Source organism: Leopardus geoffroyi, chromosome B2 (genome assembly GCF_018350155.1).
Source record: "Leopardus geoffroyi isolate Oge1 chromosome B2, O.geoffroyi_Oge1_pat1.0, whole genome shotgun sequence".
Lineage (NCBI taxonomy): Eukaryota > Metazoa > Chordata > Mammalia > Carnivora > Felidae > Leopardus > Leopardus geoffroyi.
The window spans coordinates 150,750,487-150,773,147 of NC_059332.1; the positions used below are offsets into that span (position 1 = coordinate 150,750,487).

Genomic DNA, 22,661 nt, shown 5'->3' on the forward strand with positions numbered 1-22,661 from the left:
TACAGAAGGGGACCTGGGGGGGAGCTCCGCACGAGTGCTCCGGAACTTGGTTGCCTCCCGGGATGCGACACCCTTAGGTGGACAGAACCTTCCTCACGTACCTACCGATATGTGTTCACAGGGGGGTTTAAACTCGGGGACTCCTGATGAGGATGGGAGGCAGTGACCCGGCGAGCATCCGCACATGCCCGTAACGTGCTTGCCGTCGACCCCAAAGAGGGGATCACATGGGAACGGCCGGGGAGTGCAGCCCCGCTCAGCCGGCCGGCACCGGCTCCAGATGGCGGTGGGGGGCGGGGGGGGGGGACTCCAGAGCCACCGTGGTTCATGAGTTAGTGATGCACGGAGACAAGCTGCTGCTCAGATAATAATGTATGGACGTGCATCCACATAAGAGAAAATCAGCCGTTTTCAATGGAAGGATTCCATGGCATTTAGCAGGTTCACCGTGCTGTAAAACCACCAGCTCTGTCTAGTTCCAGAACATTCCATCACCTCCAAGGAAGCTGGCTGCGGGTTGTGGGTCAGAGTTCCGCTTTGCTTGGTCTCTCATGACCTCCAAACTACAATGCTGGAGTCCCGCGTGTGTGTTCGGCCCAGTGCTCACTTCCCAGCGCCCCAAACCTCCCCTGGGACCCCCGTTGGGACTTGGGGTGCACGTGCCGGCAGCCTGGTGGGCCTTAGCAGCCGGACAGGCCGGCCAAGCCCAAGACCGGGACCACTGGGCAGCAACTCCCAGATCCTGGGTGTGGGAGCTCAGTTCATCAGTCAAGGAGGTGGGCGGGGGGGGGGGGCAGTGGTCCCTGGTAGGTCCTTTGCCTGTGGGCAGTGCGCAGGTGGAGGAGGCTGAGGTCCCTCCGTGCCTCGCCCGGGCAGGGCCCCCAGCCAGGGCTGGTTCCCTTCCTGCCGCGGAGCCCTGGGCCCCCAGCCGTCCACACTGGGTGTTGAGGAGGCAGCGCTCGGTCCGCCGGTGGCCTCCCTCTCCCTGCACCCCCCTATAGGCCGGCCTCGCGTCCCAGCTCCACCCCTGCATCCTGGAGCAGTCCAGGGCAAAACACTGCCCTGCCCGGAGTGTGAAAGAAGAAGGCCAAGGTCGTCATGCCCCGGCTCTCGCAGAGAGTCCAGAGCGGTGACCAGGGGACCAACGCGGGTGCGGCACTGCCTTCCGGGGCCACACGCAGATCTGGCCATTAGACCTGCCTCTGCCTACAGCTCCTGTTCCCTGCCCGCGTGGGAGCCAGAGGCCGCGTCCTGTCCTGTCCCCCACCTCAGCCCTGGTGTGCACCCCTCAGTGAGGTCCCCTGCACCGGCTAACACTTGCAAACCACAGGGAGGTGGAAGGAATCCCCGAGAACACGGAGTGCTGGACACAGACGCATAAAATGGGAACAAGGAAAGAGGGCAGTTTGGACGAGGACAGGAGGGAGGGGGAAAGGTCTTTTCTCCCCGTGAAACACAGAGGCTTCCCCGAGGGTTTCTGCCATCAGGGGGCCGCCTCCTCGAGGCTCTGCCCGCCTTCCCCTCCACCTCCCCCTGCCCGGCCTTCCCCTCCATCCGCATGAACACGTAGAAGCGAATGACAAGGACGCTGGTGCTAATGAAGGGGACAGAAACTGCGGAAGCCTGGACGGAGACCGCGCCCGCCCGCCCGCCTGTGCCCACAGGTGATCCTGTGAAGCCGAGGGAGGCCGCCCCCCTCGGAGCCTCCCCAGCCTCTGCCCATGTCACCGTGCTCCAGTGACTAACACAGGCGTCCCTGCTGGGCCCCGTTCCTGCCCCTGAGGAAGGCGGGACAGTGGCTCCCTCTGCCTGGGACACTTTCACCGCCGCCCCGTCCGGGTTTCACTGGCCGTTCCCGTCCCTGCGGGCCGCACCGCATCCCCTTTACGGTGCCCACGCTTCTTCGTCCCCCGAGGGGGATTTCGGGCCAAAGCTTACACCCCTCGGCCGAGCGAGGTTGTGACGAGGGCTCCGGGTCCGGAGGTAGTTTCAGGACAGAAGTGAGTGCAGGCACGGTCTTCACCGAGGAGCCCGCCGCCCCATTTCTGACTTTGGAGAAGACACATTGTAAAGCAACGGGCTGTGTTTTCGGCGCTGGATGTTTGAAACGCTGTCGTGGGGCGCCCGCCTCTCGGCAGGCAAATACAAGTGCCGTACGGCCACGGCGTGGATCCACGTTTTGCAGAGACCCTCCAGCCGGCGACTTCGGGCTTGCCACCCTCCCCCGCCGCACCCCGCCCTCCTGGGGCCTGGGGGTCTCGCGGTGCCCAGGCCTCTCACCTCCTCACGGGACTGAGCTACGAGGATGGTGACAGCCCGTGCGTATACACCCAGCCGTGGCGACGTTTCGGGGTGGCGTCTCAATGAGCAAGAGGTCCCCCCGTTCACCTCCCTCACAGCCTCGCCCAGGAGGCAGGGGCCAGATGACGGGCCCATCCTTGCCGTGTCCAGCCAGGTGTCTGTCCTGAGCCCAGGCCCACGACGGCACGAGCGTCTCCGGAGCTCCGGCCTTGTTACAGGCTGGGATGTTCTGTTCCCGAGGCCCTTGGCGTGGCCGTTCCTGACATGGGAGCAGCGGCCCGGGGCCGAAAGTGGTTTCTGCTGCTGGAAGAAGCCAGTCAAGCCTGGGAACAAAAGCGTGCCTCTCACACGCCCCGCCGAGCTCAAACAATCCCGGCCCTGGGGCCGAGTGCCCTCGGGGCCTTCAAAGCTGCACGGCTTGGGGCCAAGACGCGTGACTCATGAAAAGATAACGGGAACCCGGTTCACACAAAAAAAGCCCAAGCCGAGAGGCAGCTGATGTCAGACTCACCGTGACAACGTCTGGACAGAGCTGCCTTCTCTGGGAAGTTCAAGGCGGCTCTCGGGATCACGCGTCACGGGAAGTGTCCCCTAACGTGGCAGGCCTAGTGCTTTTTCTTAAAAACATACACAACTGGAAGTAAGCGGAGTGTTTATTCTCCTCCCACGGACTGAGTCTAATGAGCCACAAACAGCTCGTCGACGCTGCGCGTTTGCGAAGCAGGGAGGGTAGTTTATGGGGATGCGAGCCCCTGCGCTCGGAAGCGGGGGACACGGTTTGCAGCCTGAACACCCGACCGGTGCCTTTCCCGCAACCAGGGTCGAGCAGGGACTTCTTCTGGATTCGGGAACTGAGAATATCGCTCACCAGCTCTCGGCGCCCAGAGTCACAGAGACGCGCCCCCGTGCTCAACACGCATTCACAGGGCATGTGTGCTTGCCGAAAGCAGAGGACCCCAGTGGCGAGGCAATGTTTAGTTGCCATCTGTATGCCCTGGTAGACTGGAGTCAGTCCTTTGTCTCCTGTGACCAGCACGTCGCGTGCCGCCTCTAGTTCAGGCTTCACAGACCAGTGAGGACAGAGGAGGAAACTGAGGGTCAGGGAGTGCCCGGTGACGAAGGCATGAACCCACAGCCAGGTGCCTACAGAGTCTGTGTTATTTCCCAGCCGAACAAAATCACTCCTAGGGAGCTGAGAACTGTCAGGCAGGAGCACGCCATCACTCTGGTTTGCAGGGACGAAGGACGTTCACGTGCAGGACTTTACACGTCACGGTAAAGGTGGGGTGGCTGCACGTCCAAGATGCCTGCGGCCGTAGCGCGAGCAGAGTGTGTGGGACGTGGCCGGTACTGGCTGTTTCTGAGTGACTGCAAATAGGGTAAGGCATTCCGCGCCATGAGGGCTCTTAACAGACAGGAAGATTTTGTAGTTCATTCGTGGGAAAGAAACGTCACTGAAGGGGCCAATCCCTCGACTGAAAGCGATTTCCTGGGAAATGATCGATCCCTGGAAAGCTGCTCTGGAAAGCAAAGATCCTTGGACACATACCAACCTAGGTCAGTTTTCGGCTCCTTCGTTTCTCAAGACGTGACCGAAATACGAATGGCGGTTATTACAGCGGTCAGAACTGCGACTGCATCCGGAGGTCAAGTTCACGGGGCCAGAGACACTGGTCTCTATTTCCTGCCCACTGGTCCATGACCAGTCTGTCTGTCTGGCATTTGTTTGACGGGGCTTTCCTGCATCGCTTACATACCGTGTCAGCTTTATGACGAGCAGTGCAATTATTTTCATCCACCCGAATGGCTCCCGGACGAAGGAGCGACCCTGGTCTCCCAGGGACAGACGGAGGGGCCGGGGCAGGAGGGAAGTGGCTCTTGCCTGGCACGCTTCTCGGCAAGGTCGGGACGTTAACTCTGGGCCTGGGCTCTATACGCTGACCCACATAGGTGCTGGGTTTACCGCCTGCCCACCGGCGTGACATTTTGGAAAGCGGTCACAATGCATTCGGTGATGCCAAAGGACTGGCTGGAGCCATTATCGTTAAGGCTGATGACGAGATCCCTGTTATCCACTGGCCCCACCGTGCTCTTGGGGACACAACCCGACAGCCGAGGGCAGAATTCAGAACCGCCTCCCCCTGCCCCCGTCGATGTGCTCACGCGCTCCATGCACCCTGTGTCAGTGCCCTCAGAGCCCTGCGGGGACCTGATGCCCCCGGCCCTAGATGCCGTCGCCAGGCTGAAAAATAAGTCCCTGTCCCCTCGGAGGCCGGCGTGCCTCTGCACTCCATAGTCACCTCAACGTATGTCACAGATGAAGTTCGCTGAGTGTACTTTACGTTAAAAATATAAAACTTGAAAAATGCGACGCTCTTTGGGAAATACATCAATGGAGCGCAAGTAGAAACAAATTCTCGAGACGGGCACAGGTTGTAACCCTCTAAATAACAGTTGACGGGCTGGAACCCTCCCCTAGTTATTTGTTACAAGCAAACCTCCCAGGCCTGGGGTTTGGGGGTAGGACTAACCATTAGCTTGTTTTTCTAAAGAACTCAAACAGGGGCGCCTGGGTGGCGCAGTCGGTTAAGCGTCCGACTTCAGCCAGGTCACGATCTTGCGGTCCATGAGTTCGAGCCCCGCGTCGGGCTCTGGGCTGATGGCTCAGAGCCCGGAGCCTGTTTCCGATTCTGTGTCTCCCTCTCTCTCTGCCCCTCCCCCGTTCATGCTCTGTCTCTCTCTGTCCCAAAAATAAATAAATGTTGAAAAAAAAAAATTTAAAGAACTCAAACAAACCTACTGGGAAGTCTGGCGGGCACAGAGCCAAGTGAGTCCTCGAGACCAGCAGAGACGGCTGTGCTCGCTGACCGTCAGTGGCCCCGGGGCCATGGGACGTGCCACCCGGTGTCTGTCTGTGGGTGACGACTGGCAGGGTGTCTGTTGTTCTCCAGCCCTGCTGACCTCGTGTCAGAATCACCTGCCTGCCCCCTCCCCCTCCCTTCAAAGCTTATTGATTTCGAAATAGCTTCTCTGATAAGAGGAAGCTTTGTCTGAGCCTCCGTGGTGACCGTTGGAGGGATGGTTATTGACTCGCCGGAGAAGGATTTGGAAATTGTTTTCTCCTCAGGCTGTAAGTTTACACAGAGAAAAGAAGTCACAGATACCACTCTGTGGAGCGATGCTGGCTCGTTACCACTCAGGCTCTAAGCCCGCCCGATCTTTTATTGACACAGCCATCCCCCCAACTCTCGCTCGCCCAGAGGCCCGGCGAGCGGGGGCCCGCAGGGTGAGGGCTGGGAACGGAGGCCCCAGTGGCCCCACGCCAGCCAGCCAGTCGCGTGCTGTGTGCTTCTCAGGGACTCGCTCGGGCTGGCTTCCGGATGAGGAGCACTTAGGGACAGAGATCAGGAAGGCGTGTGGGTGGGGTCACAGCTGGAGGTTGAGGGAAGGAACCGCGGGCGGTAACGGACTCGGCGGCTTTTGAAGCCTTCGGTGGGTTTTAGCTTCACTGAACAAACACCCCTGAGTACCTTCTAGCACCCCAGCCGGGGGCGGGGGGAGGCCGGTGGGTGGCCAGCAGTGGGCAGCGTGATGGGGACCCGCCGGCCACAGCCACGCGCTGACCCCGGAGGGGCTCCTTCTCTGCCGCGTGTGACAAGACCCCCCGGCCCCTCGTCCGGATGAAAACGCACACTCCGTTTTAGAGACAAGGACGTGTGAGTCTAGAAACAAGTGCCTCTGGGTGTTACGGCCAGAGCGTGGTAACATCCAGACCTTTCGACTTTAGCGGGGAGGGTAACACAACAGTCCGTCTGCCATCCCTCACGGTGCGGCGGGAAGGACCAAGGCGACGAGTCTCCGACGTGGCACCGGGGAAGGGTCTGCCCGGTCCGCTCTCCCAGGGCCGGGCGCGGACCCAGGGCGCCCCAGCTCCCAGCGAGGCAGGCCTTCTCCCGCCCGAGTGCGTCTGCACCCCCTGGAACCCTGACCTCGGCCCCACCATCCCCAGGACACAAGGTTCCGTTCAGGAATTCCTGACCTGACCAGCCGCGGAGTCGCCCCCAGGAAAGCTGTGTCCCAGCAAAGACGTTTCGTTGGAAGAAATGCCGGCCTCCTTTCTGTCTCCAGGGCACCTGGCTGCTGCGAAATGTCATAAAGTGTTGAAATTGAGGCCCATGAACACTTTCGAACGCAGGTTCCAGGATGGCAGTGTGGTTTGAGAAACATGCGAAAACCATGACCTTTTTTTACCTTAATTTATTCTTCTCCTCTTATTACCTTAAAAATTGTTATGGCTTTGGGGCGCCTGGGTGGCTCAGTCGGTTAAGCCTCCGACTTCAGCTCAGGTCATGATCTCACAGCTCGTGGGTTCAAGCCCCGTGCCAGTCTCTGTGCTGACAGCTCAGAGCCTGGAGCGTGCTTCAAATTCTCTCTCTCTCTCTCTCTCTCTCTCTGCCCCTCCCCTGTTCACACTCTGTCTCTCTCTCTCAAAAGATGAATAAACATTAAAAAAAATTTTTAACATAAAAATTGTATTGGGTTTATTTCTAGCATACCAGGAAGTCTGTTTTCAAATTATCAGATCAAAAGCCAGTGTTTTACGGGAAGAAGTTGTTGATAGTCTATTACGTGAAAACCTCGGTTTCAAACGGCTTCACCATCAGTGCCTCATTTGTAAGCACACACACTCCGCTGTCGGAGAGCCAGCCACACGTGCCGTCTGCACGGCCACACTAAGATGCCTCCACACCCCTCGCCTCCCGTCGCCTCCTTCTGGGTTTAATGCACCTTCTACACTGTCCACAGTGCTCGCGTGTTACTTTGTGATGATACAAAATTGAAGCCCCTCCCCCTGCGTGAACTCTACTCTGAGTTGGAAGAAAAGAAATGAAAATGAAAATACACCGAAGTCTGGCTCTTCAAGAGGAGAGGGGCACCTTCTCCTTTTAGTCGTGGACCTCGTCGCATCATTTCTACTGGTCGTTTTAACATTTCATAGTCACGACTATTTCATGTTTCCATCTCGTACCAAACTTACGGAACTCGGTTGAACTTGAGGTCACCTTAATCCTCTCTGGAACAAAGCAAGACTGAGTCCTCCACACTGTCTCCTCCCATTTGGTGACACGTGGAGCAAAGAAGTGCATGCAGACGGTGGGTGTTGGGTCCCCTCCCCTGTGCTCCACACAACGCGGGCGGCTCTGGGAACCCAGAGAACCCAGGGGGTGGCCTGGGAACCTGGCCACCCAGGTTTTAGTCTTTATGACCTAAGGGGGCGCTTCCCAGACGTGAAGTTGGCATCTTGGACTTTTTAGGGAAGCACAAGACGTCAATGCCGCCATCCCCTGGCTCGGACCTCAGAGGCTGCTCGGGTAGTGATTATGCAAGAGGCAGTGATGAAAACGTTGAGTTTTGAGGTTTGAAAGAACTGGACTCGAGCGCTAGCTCGACGTGTCTAGCGGGGAGATCCTGGGGGGTCCTTAAACTCGCCGTGTCTTGATCTCTTTGCAGTTACTCCTGCCATCACCACGGAAGTTGCCCACGGAAGCATCCGGAACGTGGTGCCGTGATGGTGGCTTCCTGCGTGTTACTGCGGGCTGCGGCTGTGCTTCCGTCCCGGTGGGAACGAGGGTGCTCTCACACTCAGGTCCGAGTGACAGCCAAGTGCCCCATCAGAGAGCACCCTCTGGCTCCCGGGGTCCGGGGGAAGCGGCCACCGTGAGGAGACAAGGCATACGTCTGGGTGACACCGCGGGCGGCCGTTGGCAACCTGGTGACCGGCTCCCCTCATCCGCTCAGGGAGCACATTCCCTTTCCTCGGGGCAGGAAGGGCACTGAAGGCCGACCTGAGAACACACCTGGGGCAGCATGCCCCCAGCCAAGATAATAATATAGGTCAGGGAGTGTTCAGGGTCCCAATACCTCAGGAGCTGCTGTTACATCTTGAAAATCACTTCGACGTGTTTCCTCGACAAACACAAAAGGGGGAAGCGAGGCTGCGTGTGGATTTTTAACTGGCTTTTCAATCTTCTTCATAAGGAGCACGTGTCAAGCACAATGGTCACGATTCAGCAGTTCTCACTGGGGCTCTCCGACGGGGGTGAGGGGTGCTGAGTCCTGGCCCCGGCACCGACATCAACATGTCATGACGCCGAGCAGGACAATTATCCCCAGCTTCCCCGTCTGTAAACCGAGGGCAAAGGAGGAGTTACGGCTTCTGGCCTCCAGTGTTTAGCTACACGTTAATGTCTCAGTTCGTAAGATAACTAGAAATGTATTTAAAAGGTGGAATCTCCTCACTTTCTTGGGAAGAAGCTCAAAGTTAATTTCTCCAGCGATCCGTGACATCACCTCTGTGTCCCCGAGCACGGGAGGGGAATACACTATAACCTTCCTCTTGAATGCAATGCCTTTGTTTTTGGAGCGTGCTTGGGGAAGGTGGGGTTTGTCCGGCCATGGGGTGACACCACTCATTATCACCTTTAGTGACCCATCCCTGAGATTTCTGCTTCCTGTTCCCAGACCTTTGCTCTGCTGGCCAAGAGGTCTTCGTCCCAGATGAAGCAGAAGGTTCCATTGAACTGGATGCTAAGACTGCCTCCCAGCCACTTTGGAGACCTCATGCCTGTGAATCAACAGGCACCGGGGGTTACGGTGTTGGCGGGTGTGGGCTGACTGCAGGGGGGACGTTGGACTGTGATTCTACAACGGAGCTGAGGGAGATCACGTGTGGAACTCGGGAGAGCCCTACAGAGCGTCTGTGCGAATGTCAGTGGAAAACCACAACATCCCACCAATGGCCCAGACCCTTTGGGAATGAAGGTTTGGGTCACCCCACCAGGCAGAGAACCGTGACTGACCGAAGTGCTGAAACAAAGAGAGCTCAGAACATGTGGTGGACGAAGGGCGCTCTAAATACCGGGTACGGGAACGAGGGCTGTACGTGCGGTGCTCCTGAGTTTTTCATGGATATGCTTGGGGCTGTGTGTGTGTAACCTGTGAAACAAACCTATGTTTATATTTTACAAAAATAGGTAAATAAGCATAGTTATAAAAGATCCTTGTTCTCTTCCCTCTCTTATTTGGTGTATTAACTTCATGTCAGTACTTCAGCCCCAGGGTTTCAAGGGAGGAGTAAACACCAACTGATGATGTGACACACCCATCTGGGGTAAAGGTCGGTGCGTTTTTGGTTGCACGCAGGGCAGCTCTGTTACGTTGGCCGGGATCGCGTCAGGCGGGATTAGAGCCTTGGCACTCTTCGGAGATTGGGTTTGGTTTAAGGGGGTGTGTTTCGGGGCCAGGTTGGTAAGGGTGGACCGAGATGGTGAATGTTGTGTTCCACTTGGGCGTGTTTCTGCCTGAGAGCGACATTTCAGAGTGGGTAGACTCTGACGAAGCAGGTTGCCCTTCGTCCCGTGGGCGAGCGTCATCCAGTCTGGTAGGGCCTGAATAAAACAGAAGACCAGCCTCCCTGAGCAAGAGGAAGCTCTCCAGCAGACCAGCCACCGACCGGACCCTTACCATCTGCTCTCTTGCGTCTTGTTTTCCCGGTCTTCAGATCACCCCTGTGTCGCCGGCCTTCCGGGGTCTCCGCCTGGCGGATCGCACTGTAGATGCCGGACTTACCAGGCTCCCTAATTATGTGGGCTAATTCCGCATAATCCGTTCTCAACATCCAGCTCCCTGTCAGTCCTCTATCCGTCCATCCTAGTGGCTCTACTTCTGTTGTTACTTTTTAAATTTATTTTTATTTTTTCAAAATGATTAATTAATTTATATCTTTATTCTTAATTCACATCCAGGTTAGGTCGCATGTGGTGCAATGATTTCAGGAGTAGGTTCCTTAATGCCCCTTCCCCATTTAGCCCATCCCCTCTCCCACCACCCCTCCTGTAACCCTCAGTTTGTTCTCCAAACTTAAGAGTCTCTTCTGTCCCCCTCCCTGTTTTTAGATTATTTTTCCTTCCCTTCCCTTATGTTCATCTGTTTTGTCTCTTAAAGTCCTCATATGAGTGAAGTCACATGATGTTTGTCTTTCTCTGACCAATTTCGCTGAGCATAATACCCTCCGGTTCCATCCACGTAGTTGCAAATGGCAAGATTTCATTCTTCTTGATTGTTGACTAATACTCCATTGTGTATATATACCACACCTTCTTTATCCATTCATCCACCGATGGACATTTGAGCTCTTTCCGTACTTTGGCTGTTGTCAAAAGTGCTGCTATAAACACTGGGGCGCGTGTGCCCCTTCGAAATGGCACACCTGTATCCCGTGGATAAATGCCTCGTAGTGCCATTGCTGGGTCGTAGGGTAGTTCTATTTTTAATTTTTTGAGGAACCTCCATACTGTTTTCCAGAGTGGCTGCACCAGCTTGCATTCCCACCAACAGTGCAAAAGAGATCCTCGTCATCCTCGTCAGAGGATGATTCTCTACATCCTCGTCAACGTCTGTTGTTGCCTGAGTTGTTAGCCATTCTGACAGGTGTGAGGTGATATCTCGTTGTGGGTTTGATTTGTATTTCCCGGACGATGAGTGATGTTGAGTGTTTTTTCATGTGTTTGGCCATCTAGATGTCTTCTTTGGAGAAGTGTCTATTCATGTCCTTTGCCCATTTCTTTATGGGATTATTTGTTTTTTGGGTGTGGAGTTTGATAAGTTCTTTGTAGAATTTGGATACTAACCCTTCATATGATATGTCATTTGCAAATATCTTCTCCCATTCTGCCGGTTGCCTTTTAGTTTTGCTGATTGTTTCCTTAATTTTGATGAGGTCCCAGTAGTTCATTTTTACTTCTGTTTCCCTTGCTTCCAGAGACGTGTTGAGTAAGAAGTTGCTGTGGCCAAGATCAAAGAGGTTTTTGCCTGCTTTCTCCTCGAGGATTTTGATGGCTTCCTGTCTTACATTTAGGTCTTTCATCCACGTTGAGTTTCTTTTTGTGTCTGGTGTAAGAAAGTGGTCCAGGTTCATTCTTCTGCATGTCACTGTCCAGTTTTTGCAGCACCATTTGCTGAAGAGACTGTCTTTTTTCCATTGGCTATTCTTCCCTCTTTTGTCGAAGATGAGTTGGCCATACATTTGTGGGCCCATTTCTGGGTTCTGTATTCTGTTCCATTGGCCTGTTCTTGTGCCAGTGCCATACTGTCTTGACGATCACAGCTTTGTAGTATAGCTTGAAGTCTGGGATTGCGATGCCTCCTGCTTTGGTTTCCTTTTTCAAGATTGCTTGGCTCTTTGGGGTCTTTTCTGGTTTCATACAAATTTTGGGATTGTTGTTCTAGCTCCGTGAAGAATTCTGGTGTTGTTTTGATGGGATTGCTGTGGCTCTACCTCTGTAGGGAACCTGGACTAAGACACCCGCCCAACCCTGTGCTTCAAGCCAGGCTGACTCATCTCCGTGCGACCGAAGACTAAGACAGATGAGCTTCAGTTGTCTTTGGAACAATTATTCTGGATGTTTCTTTTTGTTCACATACTCGTAATTCAAGTACTTCTTAGTGTTTGTCTTTATCCCCTAAGCTTGAGGAAAGAATCCAGCTTCTCAGCCTGCTCTTTCTCAGGTCTCTCTGGCCTGGTCCGTCCATACCCAAGGACTCCCTGGAGCTGGCCGTCTAGACCCCACACTCCCAGCCCACTTCTCAGGGACACAGACAGGAAGCTTTACGTGCAGACAAATGGCCGCAGAGGGGGCCAAAGGCAGTCTGTAAGTTAACATTCTGCTAGTGTTCCTCCTTCCCCCTCTTCCTCCTTCCCCTTCTTCCTCCTCCTCCCCACTTCCCCCTCCTCCTCCACCCTTCCCCTCCTTCCTCCCCTCCTTCCCCCCTCCTCCCCTCCTCCCGTTACCTCCTACCCCTCCTTCCTCCTCCCCCTTCCCCCTCCTTCTTCCCTTTATCCCCTCTTCCCCCTACCCCTCCTCCTCCCCCTTCCCTCTCCTCCTCTCCCTCCCTCCTCTCATTTCCTCCTCCTCTCCTTCCCCCTCCTCCCTCCTCCTCCCCCACTTCCCCCTCCTCCTCCCTTCCTTTCCTCTTTCCCCCCTCCCCTCCTTCCCCCCTCTTTCCCCTGCTCCTCCCCTCCTCCTATTTCCTCCTCCACTCCTCTCCCCTCCTCCTCCCCCTTCCCCCTTCTGCCCCACTCCCCTTCCTCCTCACTCTCCCTCCTCCCCCCTCCCCTCCCCCTCCTCCCTACTCTCCCTCCTCCCTCTCCCCCTCCTCCCCGCTCTCCCTCCTCCCTGCTCCCCCTCCTCCCTGCTTCCTCCCCACACTCCATTCCTCTCTCATATAGTCTCTGCTTGGCTTCAGTCTTCAGTTTCCTTCCACATCACTAATGACTCTGGTGTACACGATTCCAGATTAGTGACCTGAGGGAAAGAAGTTTCTCTTCTTTATCCTGAAAATGTGTGTCCGAGAGACCCTGAGTTCTGCCAGCAAGTTCACTCAAGCCATCAGCACGGTTTGGCGGGGGGGGGGGGGGGGGGGGGAGTGGCCTGGCAGCCCGAGCCCAGGCTACACTGCTGTGGCCGCTGTGATGGAGCCCGCGAGCTGAGCGCCAGGGCGGGTGCTGGCCGGCCATCCTGGAGGCTACACCAGGGCACAGCCCTGGGCAGGGGAGGGGAGGGGAGGGGAGGGGAGGGGAGGACAGGTTTCCTGAAGGAGGGATGTGGGGCCGTCTGACCACACACGTCCTCTACGGCAGGCGAGCAGGATATACAGCCCAGGATGAAACGTAACACTGTGTGAGCGACTCCAGCACCCCCAGGCTCCTGGTTCAGACTCAGCCTGGATCCTGGCTGAACACATAACACAACCCTTAACCCAACCAGAACTTGTAGGATCAGTAAGGATCTGGGTCCCCCGAAGGGCACCTGAGCTCTGGTTCCAGAAAAATCCTCCAGAACGTTATTTTGTTAATTCTTCATTGGTGGGTTGTAGGCGTTCCTGACGCACACCCTGAGCCGGCGGAGAAGGGACGGCAGACGTCACGGCAGCCCCCACGGACCGAAACCAGCCCCGCCTCGTCAGGCGTTTACCTAAAGGCGTCTCTGGGACCCCTGGTCTGTCCAGTTCCCGTTTGGGCAGGACCAGCACCACTGAGCACCGTGGACTCGATTCTTTCCCGACGTCTGCCCTGAGAGGGTTGGGTCTTGGGAAAGAGCACAGGCACTTGCTGGTTTTGTCGCCCACAAGCTCTCATTTTCCAGGGTCTGTTTAAGCCAAGTGTCCCCGAGGCTGGAAATCATCGCCGCACCTCCCGTCCTGTGCTCCTCCCCAGGCGGCCCCGTGGGTGCCGACAGCACTCTGTCCACGCTTCTCTAGAAGTGTCCCAGCGTGTCTGGGCTGCGACCCAAGCCCCAAGCCAGCCCAGAGCACCCTGGGAGGCCTGACTGGTCGGGGACGGAGGGAGGGGAGCCGGTGCGACGCAGAGAAGGGTCCCCCCAGCACCGCAGGGCATGTCCCTCAGGGGCACCACCAGGCACTTACAGGTGGGGACCTTACAGGCGACCACTGTGGGGAGGGACGTTCTTGTATGAAACACAGAGCATTGATGATGACAGAGGCTCTCTCTAAACTCGCCCTGGAGGGTGTCCGACATCTAGGGGTCTGAGCTCATAGCAGGGTGCGCTGCTCTGTGAATCTGACACCAGGCAGGGGTCTCTGTCGCCCAGGCCCCTGGGACAACCGGGTCCCCAGCCGCCCCCGAGCCCTGCCCAGGGGCGGGGGTGCACCCCTGGCCGCCCTGCCCTGTCCCCTCCTGACAGGCTGCAAAGGGGAGCGGGCACAGAGAGACAGCCTGTCCCACACTGGAGGGCAACGCCAACGCGGATGATAAAAGTCGCCCAGTGACCATGCCAAAGTGTCATGACGACAAACACAAAAGGGTGAGTGAATTTTAAGTCAAAACGTCTTAGGCCTCAAACATGAGCTCTTTGAGTCTCCGATGTCTCTGATGGCAAGTGTGAGCACAAGATTACTGAATGCCCACAGATGACCGTCCCCCGCACTGAAGGTGAGCGTATCCTAAACAGTGGGAACTCACGTCATTTAGGTCTTAACTTTCTACACGCTAGGTGCCACGTACGTGCCAGGTTATCAACACGACGGTCTTCGAGGTGGTTACTGGCATTGACCGCATTCGCAGACGGGCGCCCCCAAGTGAGGGAACAGGTTCAAATCGCGTCCGGCAGCGCTGGGGCTGTGAGTTCGCACGCCTCCTTTCTGCATTCTGGAACAGCCTTCCTGCTGGGAAGGAGAGTGGACTTTGTTAGCGGCCCAGAGACAGACAAGAGCAGAAGCGATGTGAGATAACGATCCTTTCTACAGTCCAACAGAACCATTTAATTGTATCAGCTCCCCGAGTGTTCTTTGTGCCTTAACACGTGGTTATTTGTACGTTTACATTTTATAGGGTTTTGGGTAACATGGGGCTGTTCTCATGTTGTCTGGAGAGACGTATGTGAAGGTACATAAGGGAGACTTATTACAGGAACTGGCTCATGGTTACGGAGGCCGAGAAGTCCCATGATCTGCCCCCTGCAAGCCGGAGACCCGGGGGTGCCAGTGGTGGGTTTCACTCTGAGCCCCAGTGCCTGAGAACGGGGGGAGCCTGGTGTCAGTCCTGGTCTGAGTCAGGCCAGAGATTCAGAGCACTGGTGCCCACGGGCAGGAGAAGGGGGCGTCTCGGCGGGTTCGCCCCTCCTCTGTTTCGTTCTGTGCAGGCCCTCGAAGGGTTGGATGAGGTCCATGGGCATGGACGAGACCCTCTTCCTTACGCGGTCAACTTTCTGGAACACACCCTCACAAAGACACCAGGCACTCTACTGGCCACCTGTACATCTTTGGCTCAGTCAAGTTGATGCAAAATTACCCATCACAATTCCATATTGCCACTTTGTTAACTTTCATTATTGGTGATTAAAAAAACCCTAAATGATGATTTTCATCTCAGGAGTCCTACGTGGACAGCTGACGGAATGTCGGAAGCCTCTGCATCCCCACAGGCCGGCTGTCGGTAGCGGAGGGCAGCCCCCGGGTTGTCCGTCGAGGGCGTGAGGCTCCCTCTGGTTCTGCTCTGTGTCTGCGGTGGCTCCTCAGACAAGTCCCCGCCGTGACCCCAGATGTCTCAGGTGATCACAGGCGGTTGGCTCAGACCATCAAATTCCCGCCCAGCCTCACCAGGTGAGGACTCTATCGAATACTAATGTGACCCACTTAAAATTCCTCCTCTATTCTCATCAAGATTGACAATAACATCCGGCCCGTGCATCTATGCTGTCTGATGTTTTGATATTTGTACAAGACTTTTTCCAGAGTCTCTTGCCCCAAAGCACTGGACGCTGCTTCTCCACTGACTCTGATCAGCTCGAGGGGTGTCCTTTGATCCAAGATGCCCCCTGCTTGTCCCTCGTCCCAGGAATGCTCGCTGGGCCAGCCAGGCTCTCAGGAACTTCCGCCCTGAGCACACAGGAAGGCTGGCCGTGGGAGGTGGAGGGAAGGGCCGTGGGGTCGTGTGGAGCGGGGGCTGCAGGGCTGCTGCGGGCCGGGGGAGAGAGGAGCGGAAGGGGGAGACGCCGTCGGACGGGGGCCCGGGGGGGCCGAGCGTCCTTCTGTCCCCAGAGCGGGAGCCCATCACCTGTCTTTACAGACCACCTCTCCCCCCTTCCTGTGATGCCCGTTGGACGGACGGACTTCACTCCTGCAGGTGAGGCAGCTCCTGACGTGTAAACAGACGTCAGAACCAGGCTCTCGGGACAGCAGGGCCCACGCAGCCCTCGCTCGGCGGCTCTCCCCCTCCGGCCACGGCCAGGTGGCTCTGGGCGCCCACACACCTCCCGGCCCCATCAGCGAGGGGCCAGGCCTGTCGCCTGGCATGTGCTGGGCGTGCAGGGGCCCGAGGGAACGGGGGCCGGTGGGGGCGGTCCTGGGGGGACACGTTACCCCGGAAGGGCCGAGGGCTGTCTGTGCTGGGTGCCTCTGCTCTCCTCCCGAGCGTGGCTTTGCCGCAAGCCGCCACGGTGATGGTGGACGTGGTGGTGGGTGTGGTGGCTTCCTCGGCCTCCTACCCATCCGTTTTCACGCACTTGACCTCGTCTGCCGTCAGTTCCCACATAAATATGTGCACTCCGTGCGTGTTTTGCAAAACCAGCTGCCCTTCATGGGAAGCCTCATTCCCCTGTTTCTACTTACAATAAAAAATAACGAATAGCCCCGTGTTCTGAGGGGCAGCCACCAAAATGCGTTTTGACCTCTACTCAAAGGCCTCGGACCCTCATCTGCAGATAGCAGGGCTCCGGAAAGAGGGAAAGCTTCTGAATGAAGCGACCGCCTCCTCCGGGGGGTCTGAGGGGCTCGGCAGGAAATGTCAGCGCCTGGTGCCGTCGGGTCACCAGGGGAGCACGTGCCGTCGCGTGGGCCCTTTGCAAGCAGTGGGGCTCCGTCCATGCAGGTGGTGGGCGAGGGGTGTGGGCCCTCCCCGCCCGGGGAATCTGGGCACTGCTGAGGTCAGGGCGCCGAGCCGGGTGACGCTGGTCCCCGCCGCTCGCCGTCCACGTGTCTGCAGAGGAGGCGGGTGGACGAATCACCTGCAGGGACAGCGCCAGGCCGCCTCGCCTCCGGGCACCTCGAGCCACCGAATCCTCGCGGCCACAGTGGCTGAATAACCCAGGGCCCCGCTGGAGGGCAGAGCCGGAGGGCTTGGGAACCCTTTAAAACAGGTGCAACTCTCAAAACACAGGGCATTTCACACATGAAGGTAATTTGTCCTAAGGGAAAAAGTTACGGCTGACTTTAAATAAATTACCGTGATCGCGAGCCTTCTCTTGAGCTCAAAGGAAAATCTCGCCTGAAAAATCCAGCTTCCCTCTTTAGAATTCTCCTTTTCTGCACCCTTGCAGGGAATCGTCTCACGAAGGCATTCCGTGTGACCCCGCGTGGTCTGTCGCTGGGAGTGGACTCTCGGTCGGCTCATTAACTTCTGTCTCCCGGCCCTGATGGAGTCTGGAAAGGCCACGCCCTGCTGAACAAATTGTAGACGACAGAGGCTAATTGGTCCTCAGAAAGGAGGCCGATGGCTGCTCTCGGGATCTTCGACTTTTAAAATGTTTATTTAGCACAAACATTTGCAGGCCCCACGGAAGGGCTTTTCCCTGATTCCTCTTGACCTTCAGTGACCTCCCTCCCAGGGCGCATTGCTTTCTCCCCGGGGGGAAACTTGAGAGGCTCTTATTTATTTATTCCCCGGGAGCCTCTAAGAGTTCACACCAGTCTTAACACTTAACCTGGGCTGGAGTGGCAGTGTTGTCCCGCCAGGCTCCCCTCTTTGCGGGGCTGGTGGGCCGACGGTCGCCAGCCCCGGGTCTGCCGTCACCAGGTGGGGGCGAGACCCTCTCCCATCCCGACACTCACTGACACGTTGAGCCTCCACGGCAGACGTTAGTTCCTCCCAAGAGGCCCCCGGGGTGAGCACAGTGTGCCCTTTGTCAGCATACAGGGCCCACCTCACACGCGGATGCCACATTTAGCTGCAGCTCCCCAATTGGCAGGTGTGACCGGTGGGGTGTAAGGTGAGAATAAAAATCTCTTAAGAAATGTCTTGGGTGAGGGGCGCCTGGGTGGCGCAGTCGGTTAAGCGTCCGACTTCAGCCAGGTCACGATCTCGCGGTCCGTGAGTTCGAGCCCCGCGTCAGGCTCTGGGCTGATGGCTCAGAGCCTGGAGCCTGTTTCCGGTCTGTGTCTCCCTCTCTCTCTGCCCCTCCCCCGTTCATGCTCTGTCTCTCTCTGTCCCCAGAATAAATAAACGTTGAAAAAAAAATTAAAAAAAAAAAAAGAAATGTCTTGGGTGAGTTATCACGCGCGATGTGGGCCCTTGATTTCCTTGCACTGAAAAGTATGTCACGTACACGCAGGGCTGGGCGGCAGACGTGGAGAAAAACCCAGACGCCGAGCTCCCCGCCGCTTTCCAAGCGACAGGAGTCCATATCGTCCGTGCTGAGTTGTGCCAATGCCGTCCGGGCCTGTGTTCCGTCCGGTCTTCGGTCCTCACGGTCTCAGGCTTTGGGGCCTGACCGACCTCACGAGGCCCCCAGAGGCTCATTTCCAGATGCACAGCCGGGGCGTCAGGTGCGGCTGCAGGGGGGACCCTCAGGCAGTGACCGTGGGGAACCCCGGGCTCCAGGGCGTGATCCACCCCCGCCCGGGTGAGGCTCGCTGATGCCTGCGACCCACAGGCTTAGGTGTTGGGGAGTGTGGTACCCACAGGGCAGTCCCCTGTTCCTGAGGCATTATGAAAACCAAACAAGCCTGCCACCGCTGAAAAGAAAGCCTGATCTACAAACTCTCATTTACTCGCATCTCTTGTGACGGAGCAAACGAGCGTTGGCTTCGCTTCAGAAAAGCTGCTGTTCCCGCAGCTACATTTAGAAACAGAGCTTCTCCGTGTACAGACTGCGGGGGATCCGGAGGCGCTCACGCCCTTTGGCCGAGGAGGTTGGATCCGTGGAGTCACGCTTGGAGAACAGCAGCACATTTTCGAAACATACATTTTTTTTTGCAACTCACAAACTGAACTTTAGGACATTTTTTTTTTTTTTTTTTTGCAACTCACAAACTGAACTTTACGACATTTTTTTTTTTTTTTTTGCAACTCACAAACTGAACTTTAGGACACATGCTTTCCACTTTAGCAACACTTTTTATTTCTTCCACCCCGTCCAGCACTGCTCTCTGGATGCGCTAAAGGTAACCTTGCCCTCTGCTCATTGTTAGCGTCCAGATGTGTGCGTGTGAGACCCTGAAATCCCTTAGAGCGACAGTTGTAAACTCGTGCAATGTTCCACGGAGCTGATGAAGGGTACTGTCCTTGACTCTCTACCCAATATGGGCCGTTAGGTGTTATTACAGAGACGCTAATTCACTTCGGGAAGAAGGGATGTCGGGCTCCCCAAACTGCTGACGTGAGAAAACAAGACAGTTTCATACAAAAAAACTCATCTTCTCCAGTGCTCCTTTGGATTTAACGTAACCGTCCAGATCCTCGGGGTAGCGGCCGGTTCTCCCAAAGCCCGGCACCCCGGACGTGAGGACTCCGGGGCTCCCTGGTCATGTTGTGGGTCCCCCCGCGGCCGTGCGCCCCTCTCTGAGGATGACCTGGGGGACAGCTGGGTGGGGGGGGGGTTGTCTGAATTCCCCCGTTCCTGTGCCCTCCCAGCTTACTTAGGCTCTGGTGCATCTGTTATCGGAAGGATTGCTACATTTACCCAAACGCTGTGGAAGGAAGCATCTGGAAGGACGCTGGGCAGGACGGCCTGGGCTCTCGGGGCGGGCGCGGGCCTACGGGAGCCGGGGAGGGCCGGGAGCTGCGCCCTGTCCTTCCCGAGTGACTGCACAGAGGAGGAGGGTGAATGTGGGGCCCACGTTCTCCCCCAGATGTGTCCTCCGTTCAGCACCCACGGCCTCCCTGCACCTCTGTGTTGTAGCTTGTCCTTTTTTTCTGGAGGCAGAGAATTCCCATTAACTGAGACCCTGAAACAGTCCTCACCTCCTGACACTCCAGACCGTGTTGACTTTGGGAGACGAGGGAGGAGGGCGGGAGGTGGGGTCACGGCAGATGCAGGGGAGGAGGGCAGGGGACGCGGGAGGGGTGGAGCGTCCCTGTGTTGCGGGTGGGCCTTTGTCGCGGGCGTTAGCTCCTTGAGGGATGTCACGTGCCGGTATTGACCTGAGAAAACGCTGGCCCCAGCCCGCCCTTGGGAAATCCTCTGGGCTGAACCATCGTGAAGTATCCAAACAGCCACTAACTACAGGAAAGGGCACCCAACTTGATTCATCATTAGGGAGATGCAAACTGAAACAAAGGAGAGGGCGCTTCGTCTGACTTTGAGGACTGAAATGCTTTGCGGGCGCAGGTGTGCAACAAGGGGACACTTGGAGCACAGCGGGGGCAGGGCCGGGAGGGGTGCGGGCTCGGGCTGGGGGGAGGGGCCAGGCCCCCAGCGGCCATCTCTCGGTGCAGGCACGCTGCCTGGGGACAAGCTCACGGAAGCTGGGGAGTCCGGATGTGGGGGCTGGGGACACGGGAGGACACCAGGGGTCCGCGTGAGGGTACAGACCCAGTTCCTCTCCCCTGCTACCCTTCAACCCCTCACGTTTGGCCACCGTCACCCTCTCTGGGTGCAGATTATTCTGTTAAAACTTTGTTACGGAGTCAGAATGGAGGAGGCCCACTGGGCTTTGTGTGACTCTGCCCGGGATGGGGGGACAGGGGTCCGGGCCCCCAGCCCCCTCTTCTCTCCTCCAGAAGCCGCACAACCCGATCCCCACAAGGGTGGCTGGCTGCCTTCCACAGCTGCTACTTTGCCATTGGGAGGATTTCAAGGTGGCCCCTGTCTGGGAGCCACAGGGACACCCGGGAGCATCTCTGTTCCACCGGCCGGGCTGACGAGAGACCCAACTACAGAGACGGCTGCCCCTGCTGCTGGGGCTGGCCCCCGGTCAGTGTGGGGACGCGTGAGGCCGGTGCCTTCCAGGCCTTTCTAGCACCAAGATTTCTCATTTTATCAGGCACACTTTTTAAAAAGAAACGTATGAGACCCTCCCATGCACAAAGCTTCATTTACCTTCATTTGTCTTAATGCGTTAGGTGAGATTCGCTATTTATTACATGCCAGGTGGGGTACGGTGACGAGAAACTGTGTGTTGAATTTCCGTTTGAGCTGAGACCCATTAACAAGCGTGCATGAAGCCTCCCAACGAGGCTTTTCTGTCAAATTAGCAAGTCCGTGCAGCTCTGAAGAGGAAGAAGACAGTTCCTGGAAATCCCTTATTTATATAATAACAGTTTAGACATTTTTGCAATTACGACTTCTTTCTTCGCGGGCCTGCCTGCAACCGATAAATGCCGAGTGTAATTCGCACGGCTTTTTCTCTATTTGCTCTCATTTTCCGCCCACACCGTTTCACCAGTATCCACGCTCTTTTGTGTGGACTGCTCCTAGCCGGGATGGAGTTTGCAGCCATAAAAGGTGAGGCAGGAGCCACGTCCGAGGGGCCGTGTCCTGCTGAGCCGCTCTGGGCGGATGCCAGGGTCCCGTGCCTGGGGCTTGGGGACCCCCCACCGCGGCTTCTGGAACGAGGAAACCCCACTGCTCCTTCCCAGTGGTTCAATCCACGTGCGTGTTGCAGCTTAGGTAGCTTTTTCTCCCACCCGGAAAATTAGAGGATGCACCAGATGGGGGGCGGCTGGGGGGCGTGGGGTCCCCATTCGGGCCGCTGCTGTGCGCCAGCCGTGTCCTCAGGCCTCGGCCTTGGTTGGGCGGGGCATCAGGGTGCAGTGGGGTCACAGCCCTGGGAAGGGCAGTGGCCGCACCGGGAGCCTGGCCCTGGGGCCCCCGCTGCCGGCCTTCCCCCTTTCTGGGCATCCTTCAGCATGGAACTCGCTCTCTGGGGTTTTATTTTCATCCAACTGTCTCCGCGAATCCAAACGGAGAAGAAACATGGGACCGTGGGGGCCCCTCCCCTCTCTCTCCCCTCCATTGATGGTCTTGGCTCCAAACTCTGGTCCCGGGCGGCGGGAGGCTCCCCTGCACAGCCAGCCTGGGGGTGGCGGTCTCGTCCTGCAGCACAAAGCTGCATGGCTCTGGAGCGTTCTCAGCGGTTGGGGGAGGGGGGCGGTGCGGTGAAGGAGTCCTGTCCGGGCCAGAGCCGGTCACCCCCCTCACCCTGCGCCCTCCCGCTCTGATGGCCGAGGGCCACGTGGAGCAGAGGATGATGACATTCTCCCGTCAGAGACCCCACCACCACCGGCTCTCCTGGGAAAGTAGCCCCAGCCCCTGAGCGCAGGCCTGGAGCGGACGGGATGGGCACCAGTGGGCGGGCACCTCCAGGAAGTGTGTGAGGACCCCCCACCTCGCGGCCCCCAGCTGCACCGCAGAATGTTTGTCCTTCTGGGTCGCAATTAATCTTTAACGTATACGATGGGCCAAACCCGATCCTGCTCAATCGACTGTTTAACTTTAGAAATCTTAATCTCTGCGAGAGTCTAAACTGGGCAGGGTCCGCAAACAGGTGCCAGACGCGGGGTCTCGGGACCCAAGCTGAAGCCCCTCCCACAGGGCGCTCTGCCTCAGGGGACTGTCCCTCGCTGCCGGCTGTTTGCAGCTGAGAGCCTCAGACTTGCCTGGGCTGCGTTTACACCACCCAAGCCAGGACCTTCTGTACTGCGGGGGCACCTCCGCGGTTGGGGGAGGGGCAATGTGCTTGGACCCGAGGACAGACTGGATTTCAGAGGACAGGCACTCACTGCCAAGTCGGGTCTGCTGGCCGGCTTCATGGACGAACTTTCTTCTCCTTACAGTGTAGATGTA

At 57.1% G+C, this 22,661-nt stretch overlaps 1 long non-coding RNA gene across 1 annotated transcript; it reads left to right on the plus strand.

The window, feature by feature from the left end:
- Positions 1 to 7,550: 7,550 nt before the first annotated feature.
- On the plus strand, positions 7,551 to 17,889 carry LOC123609307. The gene is made up of 2 exons (XR_006717735.1): positions 7,551 to 9,223; positions 13,237 to 17,889. It is a non-coding gene; the product is annotated as an uncharacterized LOC123609307 (long non-coding RNA).
- Positions 17,890 to 22,661: the final 4,772 nt, after the last annotated feature.